This window comes from Aegilops tauschii, chromosome 6 (assembly GCF_002575655.3).
Source record: "Aegilops tauschii subsp. strangulata cultivar AL8/78 chromosome 6, Aet v6.0, whole genome shotgun sequence".
Lineage (NCBI taxonomy): Eukaryota > Viridiplantae > Streptophyta > Magnoliopsida > Poales > Poaceae > Aegilops > Aegilops tauschii.
The window spans coordinates 158,392,866-158,414,438 of record NC_053040.3 but is presented as its reverse complement, the minus strand read 5'-3'; positions in this window follow the sequence as shown (position 1 = coordinate 158,414,438).

The following is a 21,573-nucleotide window of genomic DNA, read 5'->3' as shown; positions in this document are numbered from 1 at the left end:
TCTCTCTCTTTGGATCTCAATACAAAGTTCTCCTCGATCTTCTTGGAGATCTATTCGATGTCACTCTTTTTGCGGTGTGTTCGTCGAGATCTGATGAATTGTGGGTTCATGATCAAGATTATCTATGAACAATATTTGAATCTTCTTTGAGTTCTTTTATGTATGATTGGTTATCTTTGCAAGTCTCTTTGAATTATCAGTTTGGTTTGGCCTACTAGATTGATCTTTCTTGCAATGGGAGAAGTGCTTAGCTTTGGGTTCAATCATGCGGTGCTCGATCCCAGTGACAGTAGGGGAAACGACACGTATTGTATTGTTGCCATCGAGGATAAAAAGATGGGGTTTATATCATATTGCTTGAGTTTATCCCTCTACATCATGTCATCTTACCTAATGCGTTACTCTGTTCTTATGAACTTAATACTCTAGATGCATGCTGGATAGCGGTCGATGTGTGGAGTAATAGTAGTAGATGCAGGCAGGAGTCGGTCTACTTGTTGCGGACGTGATGCCTATATACATGATCATGCCTAGATATTCTCATAATTATGCACTTTTCTATCAATTGCTCGACAGTAATTTGTTCACCCACTGTAATACTTATGCTATCTTGAGAGAAGCCACTGGTGAAACCTATGCCCCCCGGGTCTATTTTCCATCATATTAATCTCCCGTCAACTAGCTATTTCTATCGCCGTTTATTTTGCAATCTTTACTTTCAATCTTTATCATAAAAATACCAAAAAATATTATCTTATCATCTCTATCAGATCTCACTTTTGCAAGTGGTCATGAAGGGATTGACAACCCCTTTATCGCGTTGGTTGCAAGGTTCTTATTTGTTTGTGTAGGTATGAGGGACTTGCGTGTGGCCTCCTACTGGATTGATACCTTGGTTCTCAAAAACTGAGGGAAATACTTACGCTACTTTGCTGCATCACCCTTTCCTCTTCAAGGGAAAAACCAACACATTCTCAAGAGGTAGCAGATATTCTGAAATATAATGTTAGTTAACAGTTTGGTCCAACAATTGCTACATTTCGTAGTACTGTTCTCATGCATTCTTGGTTTGTTAACTGTCTTATCTTCTAGTATATGTTCTATTCTACAATGTCGTGCTCAGTTAACTGCTTTGGTTCATTTGATCCGCTGTCCAGTTAACTGTTTGGTTCAATTCTGCAATTTGATTTTCATTTGTTGTGGGTACAATTTTGTACTTTTATGCATGTGAGAAATAAATCAAATTTGGTTGTACTCAATACATATTCAACTGATAGTATGGCAACTCTCAGTTAACCTGATCAAGATCTTCCTTATATGTGTTGCAGGGAAACAATGGGAGACACTGCGGTTTACCATCAAGGTTTTCTCATGCATTGTCCTTTCGCTAATAGCACATTGTTGTGCAGTTGCAGGAATCATTATAATATTTAGGTTTCTTACAATTTGGTCTTCACATGTAGGTCCTGCTGTCAGAGGCTTAGACCCACTGTTCGACACATTTTGCATATGGGGAAATGAGATGTCCATGAATATCAGTCAAGTCAAGAAACTCAGAAAGATTGTTAGGATAAAGAAACTTGCGACGAATAACAGCAAGATCTTTGTTTGCACAATGAAGAAGACATCAGTCAACTATAGGATGGTACTGACTCTTTTACCTTGTTTTTACCCCTTGCGCCATTTCAATATTTATAACAGCGATTTATGCATATCTTTGTTTTCAGTACTTTCCAAAGCAGTTCACTGATGATTACCTCTCAAACCACCTACATGGTCAAGAGGCGAGGAAGGTATTCATTCAACACCCACGGTACAATATTGAAGTCTTCCTGAAGAGGACGAAGGTTGGGCGGGCAATTATCCATAGCCACTGCCTAAAGTTGCAAGGACATTCAACATCATTGAATGCTCAATATTCGCCTTCCGCTTCTGCAGTTTCCCAGATGAGATTCATCTAACTATTTACCATGTATGATGTTACTTTTCCAAAGGTTTTCGATGTTGCATGTGAAACTTGGTGCTGTTATGTAATGGCATAGCTAGCTTTATCCCTCTTTGGTGTAACTGAGTGTTGAAGCTATCTGATGTAATTCGATTATGAAATCCTGGTTGCCGTTATACGGATATGAAATATCTCGTGTGTTTTATAAGAAATGTCAATTTTATTACTACATGGATTATCAATAATAGGCTAATTACCCTGCTTATTGGGGTTTTCTATTGCAGACGGTTACTCAGACAACACCGTGGGCGATGAACTCAAACAACCCACCGTAGGCATGTTGGATCAACTAACAATCACACGCGGCTTCGGGCAGACAACTGTTTTCATTAGGCCACCTTGCACAGACGCTTCCACACAAAAAACTATGTGTGTTATACATACAAGGAAACATTTCTCTAGGATTCATTGTGTGGGATGTACATATGAACGGAAACGATTGGGTTTCGATGCCTCGCCCGATCGCACACGAGCTCATTTTGCCCCCGCCTGTGTGGCCAGAGGGCCTATCCGCGATGGTTTCTGGTTCGTGTGGGAAGGACCCCCTATCACACACACTCACGGTTCAAAACACCATCGCAGAAAGGGGTTAAAACCCATTTTTATAACATGTCTCTATACCAGTGGTATGCCCGAATCTCTCATGTAGCGACTGGGGATGTCAGTATCTTTCATGCTAGGTGGGTTATTCTCATGATGAGTGTTTATTCACTTGTCATTCACGAGAAAGTGGCTGGTAATCGGGATGCCCAGTTCCATGCTCAAAATCAAATCAAAATATAATAATAAAACAAAACTCCCCCAGGACTGTTGTTGGTGTGGACGGCACCCGTGGATTCGGCTAGCCGTGGAGTGTGATTGTTGGTGGAGGGGGAGTAAAAACTTTACCATTCTGTTTGGGCACCGCCTATAATGTATCTAGCATGGGAGATAGCGAGATCTCTTGGTTGTTATGTTGACAATGCAATCATACCGCTCAAAATTATATTTATCTCTGTTTTAAAAGCTTCAAGCTCTGGCACCTCTGCAAATCCCTGCTTCCCTCTGCGAAGGGCCTATCTATTTACTTTCATTGTTGAGTCATCATCCTCTTATTAAAAGCACCAGCTGGAGAGCACCACTGTTATTTGTATGCTTTGTTATTAATTGATGTTGAGTATGAGTGTGACTAGATCTCTTTTGCCATGAATTATAATGTCTAGTCAGTCCTTGATCTTCAGGAGTGCTCTGCATTTATGTTTTGCCGTCTCGGAAAGGGCTAGCGAGATACCATTTTGTTATATTATATCATGATTGTTTTTTAAGAAGTGTTGTCATCCGAGATTTATCATTATTGCTCGCTAGTTCATTATGCCATAATATGAGTAAATGTGAGACCTAAATGTTATTGTGAATATGGTTAGTTCATAATCTTTGCTGAAAACCTGAATATTGGCTAGACATATTTGCAAAAACAAGATCAAACAGAGTTTGTAAAAGTTTTTCTTTGTCACTTTTAGTTTGTCAACTGAATTACTTGAGGACAAGCAATGGGTTAAGCTTGGGGGAGTTGATACGTCTCCATCGTATCTACTTTTCCAAAATCTCTTGCCCTTGTTTTGGACTCTAATTTGCATGATTTGAATGGAACTAACCTGGACTGACGCTGTTTTCAGAAGAATGGTCATGGTATTATTTTTGTGCAAAAATCAAAGTTCTCGGAATTTATGGAGAATTTTTGTGGAATATATAAAATATACTGACGCATGAAGTTACCAGAGGGGGGCCACCCAGAGGCCACAAGCCCTGGGGGAGCGCCCACCCCCCTGGGGCGCACCCTGCAGGCTTATGGTCCCCCTGAACCTCCTCCGACCCTAACTCCAACTCTATAAGTACCTATTCATGAAGAAAAAAATCAGAGAGAAGGAATCATCGCGTTTTATGATACAGAGCCGCCGCCTCCTCATGTTCTTCATCGGGAGGGCTGATCTAGAGTCTGTTCGGGGATCCAGAGAGGGGGATTCGTCGCCATCGTCATCACCAACCTTCCTCCATCACCAATTTCATGATGCTCACCGCCAGGAGTGAGTAATTTCATCGTAGGCTCGCTGGACGTTGATGGGTTGGATGAGATTTATCATGTAATCGAGTTAGTTTTGTTAGGGTTTGATCCCTATTATCCACTATGTTCTGAGATTGATGTTGCTATGACTTTGCTATGCTTAATGCTTGTCACTAGTGCCTGAGTGCCATGATTTCATATCTGAACCTATTATGTTTTCATGAATATATGTGAGTTCTTGATCCTATCTTGCAAGTTGTAGACACCTATTAAGAGTTATGATCCGTATACCCCAAGGTGACAATAATTGGGATTCTTTCCGATGATTACCGTAGTTTGAGGAGTTCATGTATTCACTAATTAAGTGCTAATGCTTTGGTCTGGTTCTATATTAAAATGGAGGCCTTAATATCCCTTAGTTTCCATTAGGACCCCACTGCCACAGGAGGGTAGGACAAAAGATGTCATGCAAGTTCTTTTCCATAAGCACGTATGACTATATAGGGAATACATGCCTACATTTTATTGATGAATTCGAGCTAGTCCTGTGTCACCGTAGGCTATGACAGCTACATGATGAATAGTATCCAACACAATTATCATTGCCGATCCAATGCCTACGAGCTCTTCACATATTGATCGTTGCTAAGTTACTTTTGTTGTTATTGCTGTTACAATCACTACAAAACTGCTACTATTACTTTTGCCACTATTACCGTTACTTCCATACTACTTTGCTACTAAATACTTTGCTACAGATATTAAGTCTTTCAAGTGTGGTTGAATTGACAACTCAACTGGTAATACTCATGAATATTCTTTCGCTCCCCTTGTGTCGAATCAATAAATTTGGGTTGAATACTCTACCCTCGAAAATGATTGCGATCCCCTATACTTGTGGGTTATTAGTTCCTGATGTGGACTTGCTATCAGCCTTGTCACCAACATAATTAACATGTGAGAATCCAACTAGATCAAACTCTAAGCCCTTTGGATACCATAATCCTAGTGTTGGGGTGTGAGCCAAATATCAAAGTATTCGCTTCACCGCAAGGTGATGCGACTCCTTTGGTGCCACTTGGAATCAGGAGCACATGCAAACGCTAAGTATTATATCTAGCCTAGATGCACATAAGTACAATAAAGAACCAATTATGGAGTGGTATACCTTTTGATCAAACTCTTTACCATTGTCATCAGGGCCCAATTGGCCTTTGGTTGGCATTGGCATCGTGTACCCTTTGCAGTCTTGCATTCCAAACTTCTTCAGGCAATCTTTGAGATATTTTTCTTGTGATATGAAGATGCCATTTCTCTGTTGACGGATTTTAAGACCAAGGAAGAATTTCAGCCTCCTATCATAGACATTTGATATTGCTCTCGCATCATATGCCCGAACTCATCACTATATCTTTTGTCAGTGCAGCCGAAGATAATGTCATCCACATAGGTTTGGCATACAATCATTTCTCCATCATATGTCTTCGTGAAGAGAGTGGGATCCAGAGAACCAGATTTGAAGCCTTTGCTTTTCAGGAAGTCTTTGAGTGTGTCGCACCAAGCTCGAGGTGCTTGTTTGAGGCCATACAATGCCTTGTTGAGCTTGTAGACCATATCAGGATGCTTTGGATCTTCAAAACCAGGTGGTTGAGCTACATATACTTCTTCAATTTTGCTGTTGAGGAAAGCGCTCTTCACATCCATTTGATACAGGAGGATGTTGTTGTGGTTAGCATAGGCTAGCAGTATACGAATGGCTTCAAGCCTAGCCATAGGAGCAAAGGTTTCATCGAAGTCAATTCCCTCAACTTGTGTGTAACCTTGAGCAACAAGAAGAGCTTTGTTTCTGACAACTTGACCATGTTCATCTTGTTTGTTGTGATAGATCCATTTGGTTCCAATAATATTGTGCTTGCGAGGATCATGACGTTTGACAAGCTCCCAGACATTGTTGAGCTCAAATTATGTGAAGCTCTTCTTGCATTGCTTGAATCCATTCTGGTTCCATAAAGGCTTCATCAACTTTCTTAGGTTCGGATATGGAGACGAAAGCAAAGTGCCCACAGAAGTTTGTTAATTGCGTAGCTCTTGATCGAGTAAGTGGACCAGGTGTGTTGATGCTATCAATTATCTTCTCAATCTGAACTTCATTGGCGACATGAGGATGAACAGGGCAAAGATTTTGCTATTGTTGATCATTGTCTTCATCTTCAGCATTGTCTTCACGTTGAGTAGGAGCTGGAATGACAATTTCCTCTTCTGCCTGTTCCTAGGAGGGTATGATTTCTCTAGTACCCATTAGCTTGATTGATTCACTAGGAGAAGCTTCATCTAGCACATTTGGCAGGTGCTCTCTTTGCGAGCTGTTAGTCTCATCGAACCGCACATCTACAGTTTCAACCACTTTATAGTGAAAGAGGTTACAGACTCTGTAGGTTCCGTAACCAAGCATAAAACCTTCATGTGCTTTCGGTGCAAATTTGGAAGTGTGATGTGGATCCTTGATCCAGCACCTGGCACCGAAGACTTTGAAATAACTTATGTTTGGCTTCTTACTAGTGAGTAGTTCATAAGATGTCTTCGTGAAGAATTTGTGAAGATAAACTCTATTGATGACATGGCATGCAGTATCAATGCCTTCAGGCCAGAACTTTCTTGGAGTCTTGTACTCATCAAGCATCGTACGAGCCATCTCAATAAGGGTCCTATTCTTGCGCTCCATGAAGTCATTCTGTTGAGGAGTGTATGGAGCAGAGATCTCATGTGTGATGCCAAGTGTATCGAGATAAGTGTCTAGGCCTATGTACTTGAATTCCATGCCATTGTCACTCCTTATGTGCTTGACCTTGATGCCATAGTTAGTCATGGCATGATTGACAAATCGTCTGAAGACATCCTGCACTTCAGTCTTATAGAGAATTATGTGCACCCAAGTATATATATCTCGAATAATCGTCAACAAGCACGACGCCATAAAGATGTGCAGTGGTAGTAAGGGTAGAGTGGTGAGTAGGGCCAAATAAGTCCATGTGTAACAGCTTGAAGGGACGTGAAGTCGTCATGATTGTCTTCGAGGGATGCTTTGCCCTAGTCATCTTCCCGGCTTCGCAAGCACCACATAGATGATCCTTCTTGAACTTGACGCCCTCGATGCCAATGATGTGCTTCTTCTTCACGAGAGTGTGCCAAGTTTCTCATGCCTGCATGTCCTAGTCTTTGATGCCAAAGCCATCACTCTGAAGCTTTAGCAAGAAGACATACAGCAAGCTGTGATCCTGCGGAGAAATCTACCATATATATAGATCACCTCTTCGATAACCTTCGAAGACTAGAGATTTGTCAGAAACCATGAGCACAAGGCATCGATATTTTCCAAATATCACAATCATATCAAGATCACAAAGCATTGAGACAGACATTAGGTTGTACCCAAGGGATTCAAGAAGCATCACTTTATTCATGTGTTGATCCTTTGAGATAGCAACTCTACCTAGGCCCAATACCTCACTTTTACGAGTGTCAGCAAATGTGATATGGCTTTTAGTAGATGGTCGAAGAGTAGAATCCATGAGAAGACTTCGATCACCAGTCATGTGATTAGTGCATCCATTGTCCATAATCCATTCTGTAGCTTTAGGAGTGTACCCTATAGTGCAGTTAGTAGGATAGGCTTCACAAAGAGTATTGTGAAGGACAAACATTTGGCGAACAAGCATACTATCAAATGTAAGATTCTTGGATGGTAAGATGGGATGTTCATTGAGAAATCTAGGGACGAAGTAAATGGTAAGACCATTTTGGCATTTAATCTTGCATCCCATAAGATGTTTTCGGTCCCCAACATTGTCTTCAGAAGTCAATGATTTTGGCTGGAGACTCGACCCTGCAAGAGAAGTTAATTCTTCTTAACCACCCACATCTTAAGGGGTGGCTTAGAAGCAATGAGTCTAAGTGAAGCATATGAGAACTTTGGCTTTGAAGCCCTAGCAAATAGTTTTGCAGGAGGTGAATAGTACTCAAAAGAATATGCAGAAAAGTTCTTTGATTTGTGAACATAATGGTTTGAAGAAACACGCTCATATTCATGAGTCTGATGATAGTTTCCTTGCAAAACAATGGTGTTAGGGTGACCTTGTGAAGTCCTTTGTCTGTATGAAGACTTAGGGCCATATGAATCCTTTGATCTAGGGTTTGTCTTCTTCCATGGTGGTGCCATGATGACATTCACGGGAAGCTTCTCAAGACGACTTTTAGGAACCCAGATCTTCTTCATAGGTGACCCATTCGTGCAGTTTGTTCCAATAAACCTGGCAAACACATCACCATTTTGATTCTTGAACAGTTTATAGTTTGAGTCAAATGACTCATCAATGACAATAGGGTTAGCACAAGTGAAGCCAAATAAGGTGGATGGATCCACTGAAGGGCCCTTTGTAGCAACCCATGTGGTTTTGGGGTACTGCTCAAGCTTCTTGTAAGAACCACCAGCATTCATTTTTCTCTCGAAACCATACCCTCTCTCCTAGAGTTTCGGTTCAGAATCTATTTCTTGAGGACATCACATAGTGTTTGATGCCCTTTGAGGCTTTTATACATGCCTTTTTCAAGCAATGTCTTCAACCTGGCATTCTCATTAGCAATAGTAGTGCTATCCTCATAAGAGGGGTTAGTTACCACATCAATAGTTGAAGATATTGCAACTTCAGAAGCAGTAGAACATTCAACAATAGAGATAGCATTGTCACGCTCAAGGCATTTTAAGCAAGGTGGCACAAAATCTTCCTGAGCCGAACTGATCGGTTGAGCGAGTAGTGAATCATTTCCTTTTTGAAGATCTTCATGAGATGCTCTCAGTTTCTCTAGATCTTGCTTCCTTTGAAGATAATCATAGGTAAGCTTTTGATGTCTTTGATTCAGGACTGGGTTTGATTCATTTCCTCGTCCAACAGGTCATCACTTTTGTCTAGCATTTTTTGAATCTTTTCCATGGTTGTTTATTGTTCAGTTGCAATCTTAGCAAGAGTTTTATAGCTGGGTTTGGATTCACAATCAGATTCATCTTCACTGGAGGTCTGAAAGTAAGCATCACGAGATTTTACCTTAGAACCTCGTGCCATGAAGCAGTAGGTGGGAGCAGAATCGTCATCATCATTTGCTTCAGCGTCAGCGTCGTGGCCCTTGTCTTCAGTGTTGAAGATGGACTTGGCGACGAATGCTGAAGCTAGAGCCAGGCTTGCCACGCCTGAATCAAACTACTCCTCAGAGTCCACCTCTGCCTCCTTAGAAGCATACTCCTCCTTTGAGTCCATTTCCTTGCCAATGAACGCACGTGCCTTGCCAGATGAGCTCTTCTTGTAAGATGAAGACTTAGAGTTTGAGGATTTCTTCTTCTTATGGTCAGTCATATTCCTTGCTCTTCTTGTTTTTCTTTGCTTCCTTGTCCCATTGAGAACATTCAGATATATAGTGGCCTGGCTTCTTGCATTTGTGGCATGTTCTCTTCTTGTAGTCACGAGTGGAAGCCTCATCCTTCTTGGAGCTGGATCTTGAAGACTTTTCGAAGTGATTCTTCTTGGAGAACTTTTGGAATTTCCTCACAAGCATTGCTAGCTCTTTGCCTATGTCTTCAGGATCATCAGAACTGCAGTCTGATTCTTCATATGAGGATACATCCTTTGCCTTCAAAGCATGAGATCGGTCATAGTTGGGACCATAGATATCTATCTTCTCAGATAGCTGGAATTCATGTGTGTTGAGCCTCTCAAGTATGTCAGATGGATCGACATCTCTGAAGTCAAGGTGTTCTGGGATCATCAAGGCCAGAGTGTCAAATGAGTTGTCCAGTGATCTCAGTAGTTTCTTCACTATTTCATGCTTGGTGACCTTAGTGGCGCCAAGTGCGCGAAGCTCATTTGTGATATCAGTGAGGCGGGCGAATGTGAGCTGGACATTCTCATTGTCATTCCTCTTGAATCGGTTGAAGAGATTGTGAAGCACATCTATTCTTGAGTCTCTCTGTGTTGAGATGCCTTCGTTGACCTTGGACAGCCAGTCCCAGACTAGCTTCGCAGTTTCTAGAGCGCTCACACGGCCATATTTCCCTTTGCTCAGATGACCACAGATGATTTTCTTCGCGGTTGAGTCCAGTTGCGCGAATCTCTTGACATCAGCAGCATAACGCCTTCACCGACTTTGGGGACGCCAGTCTTGACGACATACCAGAGGTCGATGTCAATGGCATCAAGATGCATGCGCATCTTATTCTTCCAGTAGGGGCAATCAGTGTCATCGAAGACGGGGCACGCAGCAGAGACTTTGTTTATCCCTGCATTCGACATAGCCAAAACTCCAGGTGGTTAAAACGAATCACACAGAACAAGGGAGCAGCGAATCGGAGAACCCCCCCTCCCGTGTAGTCCGCTCTCGGGTGACTCGGGGGCGAAACCATTGGCACCGCCGGTCCCCCGCCTCCCCTTCTCCTCCTCCCCCGCCACCGCCGGCAGCCATCGTCGGGCTTGCCCGCCCAGTGGTAGGCGGCGGCGGGGGCTTCCCGCCTCGACCTCTGGAGAGACCCCCACCCCGCATCGGGCGCCGCCGCCCGCTTCCCCTGATCCCTTGTGTCCTCCGAGGCCGGCCCTCTGCGGCGGCTGCCGCCGGCGTTGTTGCCCCGCGCCTGGTCGCCGAGGACGGCTCCGCCAGTCAGATCCGGCCGCCTCGGCCCTGGGATCGGGGCCATATCGTCCTGCCTGGCTTGGGTGTTCGCGGTGTGGTGCTCCCTGGTGGTGGCAGTGTGGGTCATTCTCCATGTTTCGACGGGATGTGTGCGGTGGGTGGATGCCGGGGCGGCGGCCTCAGGCGGTGTGGACGGCGTTGCCTCTTTGGTGGGTGACGGCCGTGGGTGCTGGTGGTCCGTGACTTCGGTCGTGAGGGCAGCGAGGTCTCGGTGGACGTCTACTACAGTGGGTCGGGGTGCCCCATCACCCGGCGTGCCTGCTTCGATAAAGTCCAACGCCTTCTCTGGCTGTGTGCGCTCCCCTGGCCAGGTCTTTGGCTGGGTGGATGGGATGGGGGCGGGACCGGGGGAAACCCTTGGCCGTCGGCGGAGGCTACGACAATGGCGGCGCCTTTGCTGGGCGTCAGTCTCCTTCTTGGAGGCCTTGTCGAGGTTCTCTCCCATCTTTCACTATGATCTTCCTTTGGGCGAAAGCTCTAGTTCCCCTTGCGGACGACGGCGTCGTACCCTCGTCGCGCTCCTTCTTGAAGGCGTCGCCTGGGGTTCCCGGAAGCATGGTGGGTGCTTTGCGGTGCGTGTGAGGTGTTTGGCGGCGGCAATGTGTGCGGCGTTTCACCTATTCTCCACTGTTCTTCGTCCTGTGGTAGTGCTCCTTCTACTTGGAGATGGACTAGCGTAGATGGTGGTCGTCGTTTGGCGTCATGGTGGCATCGACGGCGGAGGAACCTGCCAAGGTTGGCACATCAATCTGCTCTGAAGATGGACCAGTGGGAGATGGCGGCGATGACACATGTGAGTGCGTCGGACCGGATTGTGCCCCGGACCCGGTATGTGGCTCGGTCGGGGCCTCCGGCTTTAGATGTTAGGCTTAGGTGAGAGGTCTGAGTAGCAGCAGATGTTGCCAAGATGGCGGATTCAGGCATATTGTTGTACTACTTTGTAAGGTCCTCAAGAGTAATCAATAAAATGGCCGCATGCATCTCCCAGATGCAGAGGCCGGGGGTCATCCTCCTTTTCTAAAAAGAAGGGAGCACCTTGCTCTGATACCAATTGAAAGTACTAGTTGTCGACTAGAGGGGGGTGAATAGGTGATGGAGGAGAAGGCGAGGGTGGTATGAAAAGGACATGGGGAAGCAAGCGACATCAAATGCACCAACTTGAAAAAAAAATCATGCACACACTGGCATGCGGGACCACAAGGATAACATTGGCTAGCCACAGAGCAAATGGGTGATAAATGACCGAGTAGACAGCACACTTTTACTAGCATATCAAACACCAACACCCGCAATGTATGGGCACGCCCATGCCAGCAACACCTAGGTGAAGGGGAAAGAGTATCGAAAAATTGGCATTGGCAACTAACGTGGCACGTCCCATCGCACGCTAGCCCACCACGTACAAAGAAGGCAAAGCTGAGCACGGGAAAAGAGGAGGATCATTAGATGTCCCTATTGGGGAACGTAGCATGCAATTTAAAAAAAATTCCTACGATCACGCAAGATCTATCTAGGAGATGCATAGCAATGAGAGGGGGAGAGTCTGTCCACGTACCCTCATAGACCGAAAGCGGAAGCGTTAGCTTAACGTGGTTGATGTAGTCGAACATCTTCACGATCCAACCGATCAAGCACCAAACATACGGCACCTCCGAGTTTTGAACACGTTCATCTTGATGACATCCCTCGACTCTTGATCCAGCAAAGTGTCGAGGAGAGTTTCGTCAGCACGATGGCGTGGTGACGATGATGGTGATGTGATCCGCGCAGGGCTTCGCCTAAGCACTACGACAATATGACCGGAGGAGTAAACTGTGGAGGGGGGCACCGCACACGGCTAAGAGAACAATTGATGTGCTTTGGGGTGCCCCCTGCCCCCGTATATAAAGGAGGAGGGGAGGAGGCCGCCGGCCCTAGGGGGCGCGCCATGGGGGCAAACCGACTAGGACTCCTAGTCCAAGTCGCCCCCCCTTTCCTTGTCTTGGAGGTGGAAAGGGGGAAGGAGAGGGAGAGGGGGGAGAAAAGGGGGGCACGCCCCCTCCCCTTGTCCAATTCGGACTGCCCATGGGGGCGCGAGCCACCCCTTGTGGGCTGCCCTCTCTCTCCCCTATGGCCCATGTAGGCCCATCACTTTCCCCAGGGGGTTCTTGTAACCCCTCGATACTCCGATAAATATCTGAAACGCTCTAAAACCATTTCGGTGTCCGAACACTATCGTCCAATATATCAATCTTTACCTCTCGACCATTTCGAGACTCCTCGTCATGTCCGTGAACTCATCCGGGACTCCGAACAATCTTCGGTCACCAAAAACACATAACTCATAATACAAATCGTCATCGAACGTTAAGCGTGCGGACCCTACGGGTTCGAGAACTGTGTAGACATGACCGAGACACATCTTCGATCAATAAGCAACAGCGGAACCTGGATGCCATATTGGTTCCTACATATTCTACGAAGATCTTTATCGGTTAAACCGCAATGACAACATACATCATTCCCTTTGTCATTGGTAAGTTACTTGCCCGAGATTCAATCGTCCGTATCCTCATACCTAGTTCAATCTCGTTACTAGCAAGTCTCTTTACTCATTCCGTAATGCATCATCCCGCAACTAACTCACTAGTCACATTGCTTGCAAGGCTTATCGTGATGTGCATTACCGAGAGGGCCCAGAGATACATCTCCGATACTCAGAGTGAAAAATGCTAATCTCGATCTATGCCAACCCAACAAACACCTTCGGAGACACCTGTAGAGCATGTTTATAATCACCCAGTTATGTTGTGACGTTTGATAGCACACAAGGTGTTCCTCTGGTATTCGGGAGTTACATAATCTCATAGTCAAAAGAATATGTATAAGTCTTGAAGAAAGAAATAGCAATAAAACTTAACGATCATTATGCTGAGCTAACAGATGGGTCTTGTCCATCACATCATTCTCCTAATGATATGATCCCGTTCATCAAATGACAACACATGTCTGTGGTCAGGAAACTTAACCATCTTTGATTAACGAGCTAGTTAGGTAGAGGCATACTAGGGACACTGTTTTGTCTATGTATTCACACATGTATCAAGTTTCCCGTTAATACAATTCTAGCATGAATAATAAACATTTATCATGATATAAGGAAATATAAATAAGAACTTTATTATTGCCTCTAGGGCATATTTCCTTCAGTCTCCCACTTGCACTAGAGTCAATAATCTAGATTACAGTGTAATGATTCTAACACCCATGGAGTCATGGTGTTGATCATGTTTTGTTCGTGGAAGAGGCTTAGTCAACGGGTCTGCAACATTCAGATCCGTATGTATTTTGTAAATCTCTATGTCTCCCTCCTTGACTTGATCGCGGATGGAGTTGAAGCGTCTCTTGATGTGTTTGGTTCTCTTGTGAAATCTGGATTCCTTCGCTAAGGAAATTGCTCCAGTATTGTCACAAAAGATTTTAATTGGACCCGATGCACTAGGTATAACACCTAGATCGTAAATGAACTCCTTCATCCAGACTCCTTCGTTTGCTGCTTCCAGAGCAGCTATGTATTCCGCTTCACACATAGATCCTGCCATGATGCTCTGCTTGGAACTGCACCAACTGATAGCTCCACCATTTAATATAAATACGTATCCGGTTTGCCACTTAGAGTCATCCGGATCAGTGTTAAAGCTAGCATCAACGTAACCATTTACGACAAGCTCTTTGTCACCTCCATAAACGAGAAACATATCCTTAGTCCTTTTCAAGTATTTCAGGATGTTCTTGACCGCTGTCCAGTGATCCAGTCCTGGATTATTTTGGTACCTCCCTGCTAAACTTATAGCAAGGCACACATCAGGTCTGGAACACATCATTGCATACATGATAAACCTATGGCTGAGGCATAGGGAATGACTTTCATTTTCTCTCTATCTTCTGCGGTGGTCAGACATTGAGTCTGAATCAACTTCACACCTTGTAACATAGGCAAGAACCCTTTCTTTGACTGATTCATTTTGAACTTCTTCAAAACTTTATCAAGGTATGTGCTTTGTGAAAGTCCAATTAAGCGTCTTGATTTATCTCTATAGATCTTGATGCCCAATATATAAGCAGCTTCACCGAGGTCTTTCATCGAAAAATTCTTATTCAAGTATCCTTTTATGCTATCCAGAAATTCTATATCATTTCCAATCAACAATATGTCATCCACATATAATATTAGAAATGCTACAGAGCTCCCACTCACTTTCTTGTAAATACAGGATTCTCCAAAAGTCAAAATAAAACTATATGCTTTGATCACACTATCAAAGCGTATATTCCAACTCCGAGAGGCCTGCACCAGTCCATAAATGGATCACTGGAGCTTGCACACTTTTTTAGCACCTTTAGGGTCAACAAAACCTTCTGGCTGCATCATATACAACTCTTCTTTAAGAAATCCATTAAGGAATGCAGTTTTGACATCCATTTGCCAAATTTCATAATCATAAAATGCGGCAATTGCTAACATGATTCGGACAGACTTAAGCATCGCTACGGGTGAGAAGGTCTCATCGTAGTGAACTCCTTGAACTTGTCGAAAACCTTTCACAACAAGTCGAGCTTTGTAGATAGTAACATTACCATCAGCGTCAGTCTTCTTCTTGAAGATCCATTTATTTTCTATGGCTTGCCGATCATAGGGCAAGTCAACCAAAGTCCATACTTTGTTCTCATACATGGATCCCATCTCAGATTTCATGGCCTCAAGCCATTTCGCGGAAGGGCTCATCATCGCTTCCTCATAGTTCGTAGGTTCGTCATGGTCTAGTAACATGACTTCCAGAACAGGATTGCCGTACCACTCTGGTGCGGAACGTACTCTGGTTGACCTATGAGGTTTGGTAGTAACTTGATCTGAAGTTTCATGATCATCATCATTAGCTTCCTCACTAATTGGTGTAGGCATCACTGGAACTGATTTATGTGATGAACTATTTTCCAATTCGAGAGAAGGTACAACTACCTCATCAAGTTCTACCTTCCTCCCACTCACTTCTTTCAAAAGAAACTCCTTCTCTAGAAAGGATCCATTCTTAGCAACAAATATCTTGCCTTCGGATCTGTGATAGAAGGTGTACCCAACAGTTTCTTTTGGGTATCCTATGAAGATGCACTTCTCGATTTGGGTTCGAGCTTATCAGGCTGAAGCTTTTTCACATAAGCATTGCAACCCCAAACTTTAAGAAACGACAGCTTAGGTTCTTGCCAAACCAAAGTTCATATGGTGTCGACTCAACGGATTTAGATGGTGCCCTATTTAACGTGAATGCAGATGTCTCTAATGAACCCCAAAATGATAGTGGTAAATCGGTAAGAGACATGATAGATCGCACCATATCTAATAAAGTACGGTTACGACGTTCGGACACACCATTACGCTGTGGTGTTCCAGGTGATGTGAGTTGCGAAACTATTCCACATTGTTTTAAATGAAGACCAAACTCGTAACTCAAATATTTGCCTCCGCGATCAGATCGTAGAAACTTTTGTTTCTTGTTATGATGATTTTCCACTTCACTCTGAAATTCTTTGAACTTTTCAAATGTTTCAAACTTATGTTTCATTAAGTAGATATACCCATATCTCTCAAATCATCTGTGAAGGTCAGAAAATAACGATACCCGCCGTGAGCCTCAACACTCATCGGACCGCATACATCAGTATGTATTATTTCCAATAAGTCAGTGGCTCCCTCCATTGTTCCGGAGAACGGAGTCTTAGTCATCTTGCCCGTGAGTCATGGTTTGCAAGCGTCAAATTATTCATAATCAAGTGATTCCAAAAGCCCATCTGCATGGAGTTTCTTCATGCGCTTTACACCAATATGACCTAAACGGCAGTGCCACAAATAAGTAGCACTATCATTATTAACTTTGCATCTTTTGGCATCAATATTATGAATATGTGTATCACTACGATCGAGATTCAACAAAAATAGACCACTCATCAAGGGTGCATGACCATAAAAGATATTACTCATATAAATAGAACAACCATTATTCTCTGATTTAAATGAATAACCATCTCGCATCAAACAAGATCCAGATATAATATTCATGCTCAACGCTAGCACCAAATAACAATTATTCAGGTCTAAAACTAATTCCGTAGGTACATGTAGAGGTAGCGTGCCGACGGCGATCACATCGACCTTGGAACCATTTCCGACGCGCATCGTCACCTCGTCCTTAGCCAATCTTCATTTAATCCGTAGCCCCTATTTCGAGTTGCAAATATGAGCAACAGAACCAGTATCAAATACCCAGGCGCTACTACGAGCATTAGTAAGGTACACATCAATAACATGTATATCAAATATACCTTTCACTTTGCTATCCTTCTTATCCGCCAAATACTTGGGGCAGTTCCGCTTCAAGTGACCAGTCCCTTTGCAGTAGAAGCACTCAGTTTCAGGCTTACGTCCAGACTTGGGCTTCTTCTCGGGAGCATCAACTTGCTTGCTATTCTTATTGAAGTTCCCCTTCTTCCCTTCGCCCTTTTTCTTGAAACTAGTGGTCTTGTTAACCATCAACACTTGATGCTCCTTCTTGATTTCTACCTCCACAGCCTTGAGCATTGCGAGAGCTCGGGAATCGTCTTGTTCATCCCTTGCATATTATAGTTCATCACGAAGCCTTTATAGCTTGGTGTCAGTGATTGAAGAACTCTGTCAATGACACTATCATCAGGAAGATTAAATCCTAGCTGAGTCAAGTGGTTATGGTACCCAGACATTCTGAGTATGTGTTCACTGACAGAACTATTCTCCTCCATCTTGTAGCTATAGAACTTGTTGGAGACTTCATATCTCTCAACTCGGGCATTTGCTTGAAATATTAACTTCAACTCCTGGAACATCTCATATGCTCCATGACGTTCAAAACTTCTTTGAAGTCATGATTCTAAGCCGTAAAGCATGGCACACTGAACTATCGAGTAGTCATCAGATTTAGCTTGCCAGACGTTCATAACATCCAGAGTTGCTCCTGCAGCAGGCCTTGTACCTAGCGGTGCATCAAGGACGTAATTCTTCTGTGCAACAATGAGGATAATACTCAAGTTATGGACCCAGTCCGTGTAGTTTCTACCATCATCTTTCAACGTAGCTTTCTCTAGGAACGCATTAAAATTCAAGGGAACGGTAGCACGAGCCATTGATCTACAACATAGATATGCAAAAACTATCAGGACTTAGTTCATGATAAATTTAAGTTCAATTAATCATATTACTTAAGAACTCCCACTTAGATAGACATCCCTCGAGTCATCTAAATGATCACGTGATCCATATCAACTAAACCATGTCCGATCATCACGTGAGATGGAGTAGTTTTCAGTGGTGAACATCTCTATGTTGATCATATCTACTATATGATTCACGTTCGACCTTTCGGTCTCAGTGTTCCGAGGCCATGTCTGTACATGCTAGGCTCATAAAGTTTAACCCGAGTATTATGCACGTGCAAAACTGTCTTGCACCCGTTGTATGTGAATGTAGAGCTTATCACACCCGATCATCACATGGTGTCTCGGCATGACGAACTGTCGCAACGGTGCATACTGAGGGAGAACACTTATACCTTGAAATTTTAGTGAGGGATCATCTTATATTGCTACCGCCGTACTAAGCAAAATAAGATGCATAAAAGATAAACATCACATGCAATCAAAATATGTGACATGATATGGCCATCATCATCTTGTGCCTTTGATCTCCATCTCCAAAGCACCGTCATGATCTCCATCATCACCGGCTTGACACCTTGATCTCCATTGTAGTGTGCTTGTCGTCTCGCCAACTATTGCTTCTACGACTATCACTAACACACAGTGATAAAGTAAAGCAATTACATGGCGATTGCATTTCATACAATAAAGCGACAACCATAAGGCTCCTGCCAGTTGCTGACAAATTTTACAAAAACATGATCATCTCATACAACAACGTATATCTCACCATGTCTTGACCATATCACATCACAGCAAGCCCTGCAAAAACAAGTTAGACGTCCTCTACTTTGTTGTTGCAAGTTTTACGTGGCTGCTATGGGCTTCTAGTAAGAACCGTTCTTACCTACGCATCAAATACCACAACGATCTTTCGTCAAGTTTGTTGTTTTAACCTTCAACAAGGACCGGCCGTAGTCAAATTCGATTCAACTAAAGTTGGAGAAACAGACAACCGCCAGCCACCTTATGCAAAACAAGTTGCATGTCTGTCGGTGGAACCGGTCTCATGAACGTGGTCATGGAAGGTTGATCCGGGCCGCTTCATCCAAAAATACCGCCGAATCAAAATAAGATGTTGGTGGTAAGCAGTATGACTATGATCGCCCACAACTCTTTGTGTTCTACTCGTGCATATCATCTACGCATAGACCTAGCTTGGATGCCACTGTTGGGGAACGTACCATGCAATTTAAAAATATTTCCTACGATCACGCAAGATCTATCTAGGAGATGCATAGCAACGAGAGGCGGAGAGTGTGTCCACGTACCCTCATAGACCGAAAGCGGAAGCGTTAGCTTAACGCGGTTGATGTAGTCGAACATCTTCGCGATCCAACCGATCAAGCACCGAACGTACGACACCTCCGAGTTCTGCACACGTTCAGCTCGATGACGTACCTCGAACTCTTGATCCAGCAAAGTGTCGAGGGAGAGTTTCATCAGCACGATGGCGTGGTGACGGTGATGGTGATGTGATCCACGCAGGGCTTCGCCTAAGCACTACGACAATATGACTGGAGGAGTAAACTGTGGAGGGGGGCACCGCACACGGCTAAGAGAACAACTGATGTGCTTTGGGGTGCCCCCGTATATAAAGGAGGAGGGAAGGAGGCCGCCGGCCCTAGGGGGCGCACCATGGGGGGAAACCGACTAGGACTCCTCGTCCAAGTCGCCCCCCCCCCCTTTCCTTCTCTTGGAGGTGGAAAGGGGGAAGGAAAGGGGGGCCACGCCCCCTCCCCTTGTCCAATTCGGACTGCCCATGGTGGGGGCGCGCCACCCCTTGTGGGCTGCCCTCTCTCTCCCCCTATGGCCCATGTAGGCCCATTACTTTCCCCGGGGGATTCCGGTAACCCCTCGGTACTCCGATAAATATCCGAAACGCTCCGAAACCATTCCGGTGTCCGAACACTATCGTCCAATATATCAATCTTTACCTCTCGACCATTTCGAGACTCCTTGTCATGTCCGTGATCTCATCCGGGACTTCGAACAATCTTCATTCACCAAAAACACATAACTCATAATACAAATCGTCATCGAACGTTAAGCATGCGGACCCTATGGGTTCGAGAACTATGTAGACATGACCGAGACACATCTCAGATCAATAACCAACAGCGGAACCTAGATGCTCAGATTGGTTCCTACATATTCTACGAAGATCTTTATCGGCTTATCGTGATGTGCATTACCGAGAGGGCCCAGAGATACCTCTCCGATACTCTGAGTGACAAATCCTAATCTCGATCTATGCCAACCCAACAAACACCTTCAGAGACACCTGTAGAGCATCTTTATAATCACCCAGTTACGTTGTGACGTTTGATAGCACACAAGGTGTTCCTCTAGTATTTGGGAGTTGCATAATCTCATAGTCAAAGGAATATGTATAAGTCATGAAGAAAGCAATAGCAATAAAACTTAACGATCATTATGCTAAGCTAATGGATGGGCCTTGTCCATCACATCATTCTCCTAATGATGTGATCCCGTTCATCAAATGACAACACATGTCTATGGTCAGGAAACTTAACCATCTTTAATTAATGAGCTAGTCAAGTAGAGGCATACTAGGGACATTTTGTTTTGTCTATGTTTTCACACATGTATCAAGTTTCCGGTTAATACAATTCTAGCATGAATAATAAACATTTATCATGATATAAGGAAATATAAATAACAACTTTATTATTGCCTCTAGGGCATATTTCCTTCAGTCCCATCCCACACCAGCCCACCGGGCACGAAACAAGAGGTAGCCAAAACAAAAGCTACCCGTCAAAACCAGCACCATCTCAACCAGCCACCCGACCACACTACCATGAAGAATGACCTCAACCATCAGCACCGCCGCCTGGCACACAGACACATATCCGGCTAAAAAACATGTCAGCGTGTTCAAGAAGACGATAAAGTATACATGAACGCCGCAAAAAAGGGATACATGGACGAATGAATCTAGCTGGCAAACCGAATAGCGACCACACACCCACGGCAAACTGCCTCAACCATCATAACCGACCACCCCAACACAGGCAGACTCCACCAGCCAGCCATCCAAGACAACGTGCAATAGTCGGTTGGACCAACAAGCTACATTTCGTTAAACAGTTAGCAACATGCAACATCCAGATAGTTTACCCAGCAAAGCGCCCCATATGCGCCTGCTGACCAGGGCCCGTAAAGATAAGGGTCCAGGCAAGCATAACATGGGTGAAAGTGCCACATAGCGCTCGAGCATGTAGCAAGGCGATCCGGGTTTACGCAAACAAAGGCGGCCAACCAAGTCCCTCTCACATGACAAGACCCAGCATTTAAAGCTCCGAGCCGGACACACGTGTGCACCTGTCTCGTTTGGCCGAACTAGCCTGGCACGACACGAGTGGTGCCGACGGATGACCCGAGCTCATGCGGCACGCGCCGCGCGTGAGACGGTGCACGTAGGGGCGATGAAAAGCACCACATAAAGCTGGCCCGAGCGCGCCCGCGGCCCATGTATCATGGAGCTTGAGGAAAATCGGTCGGGTGT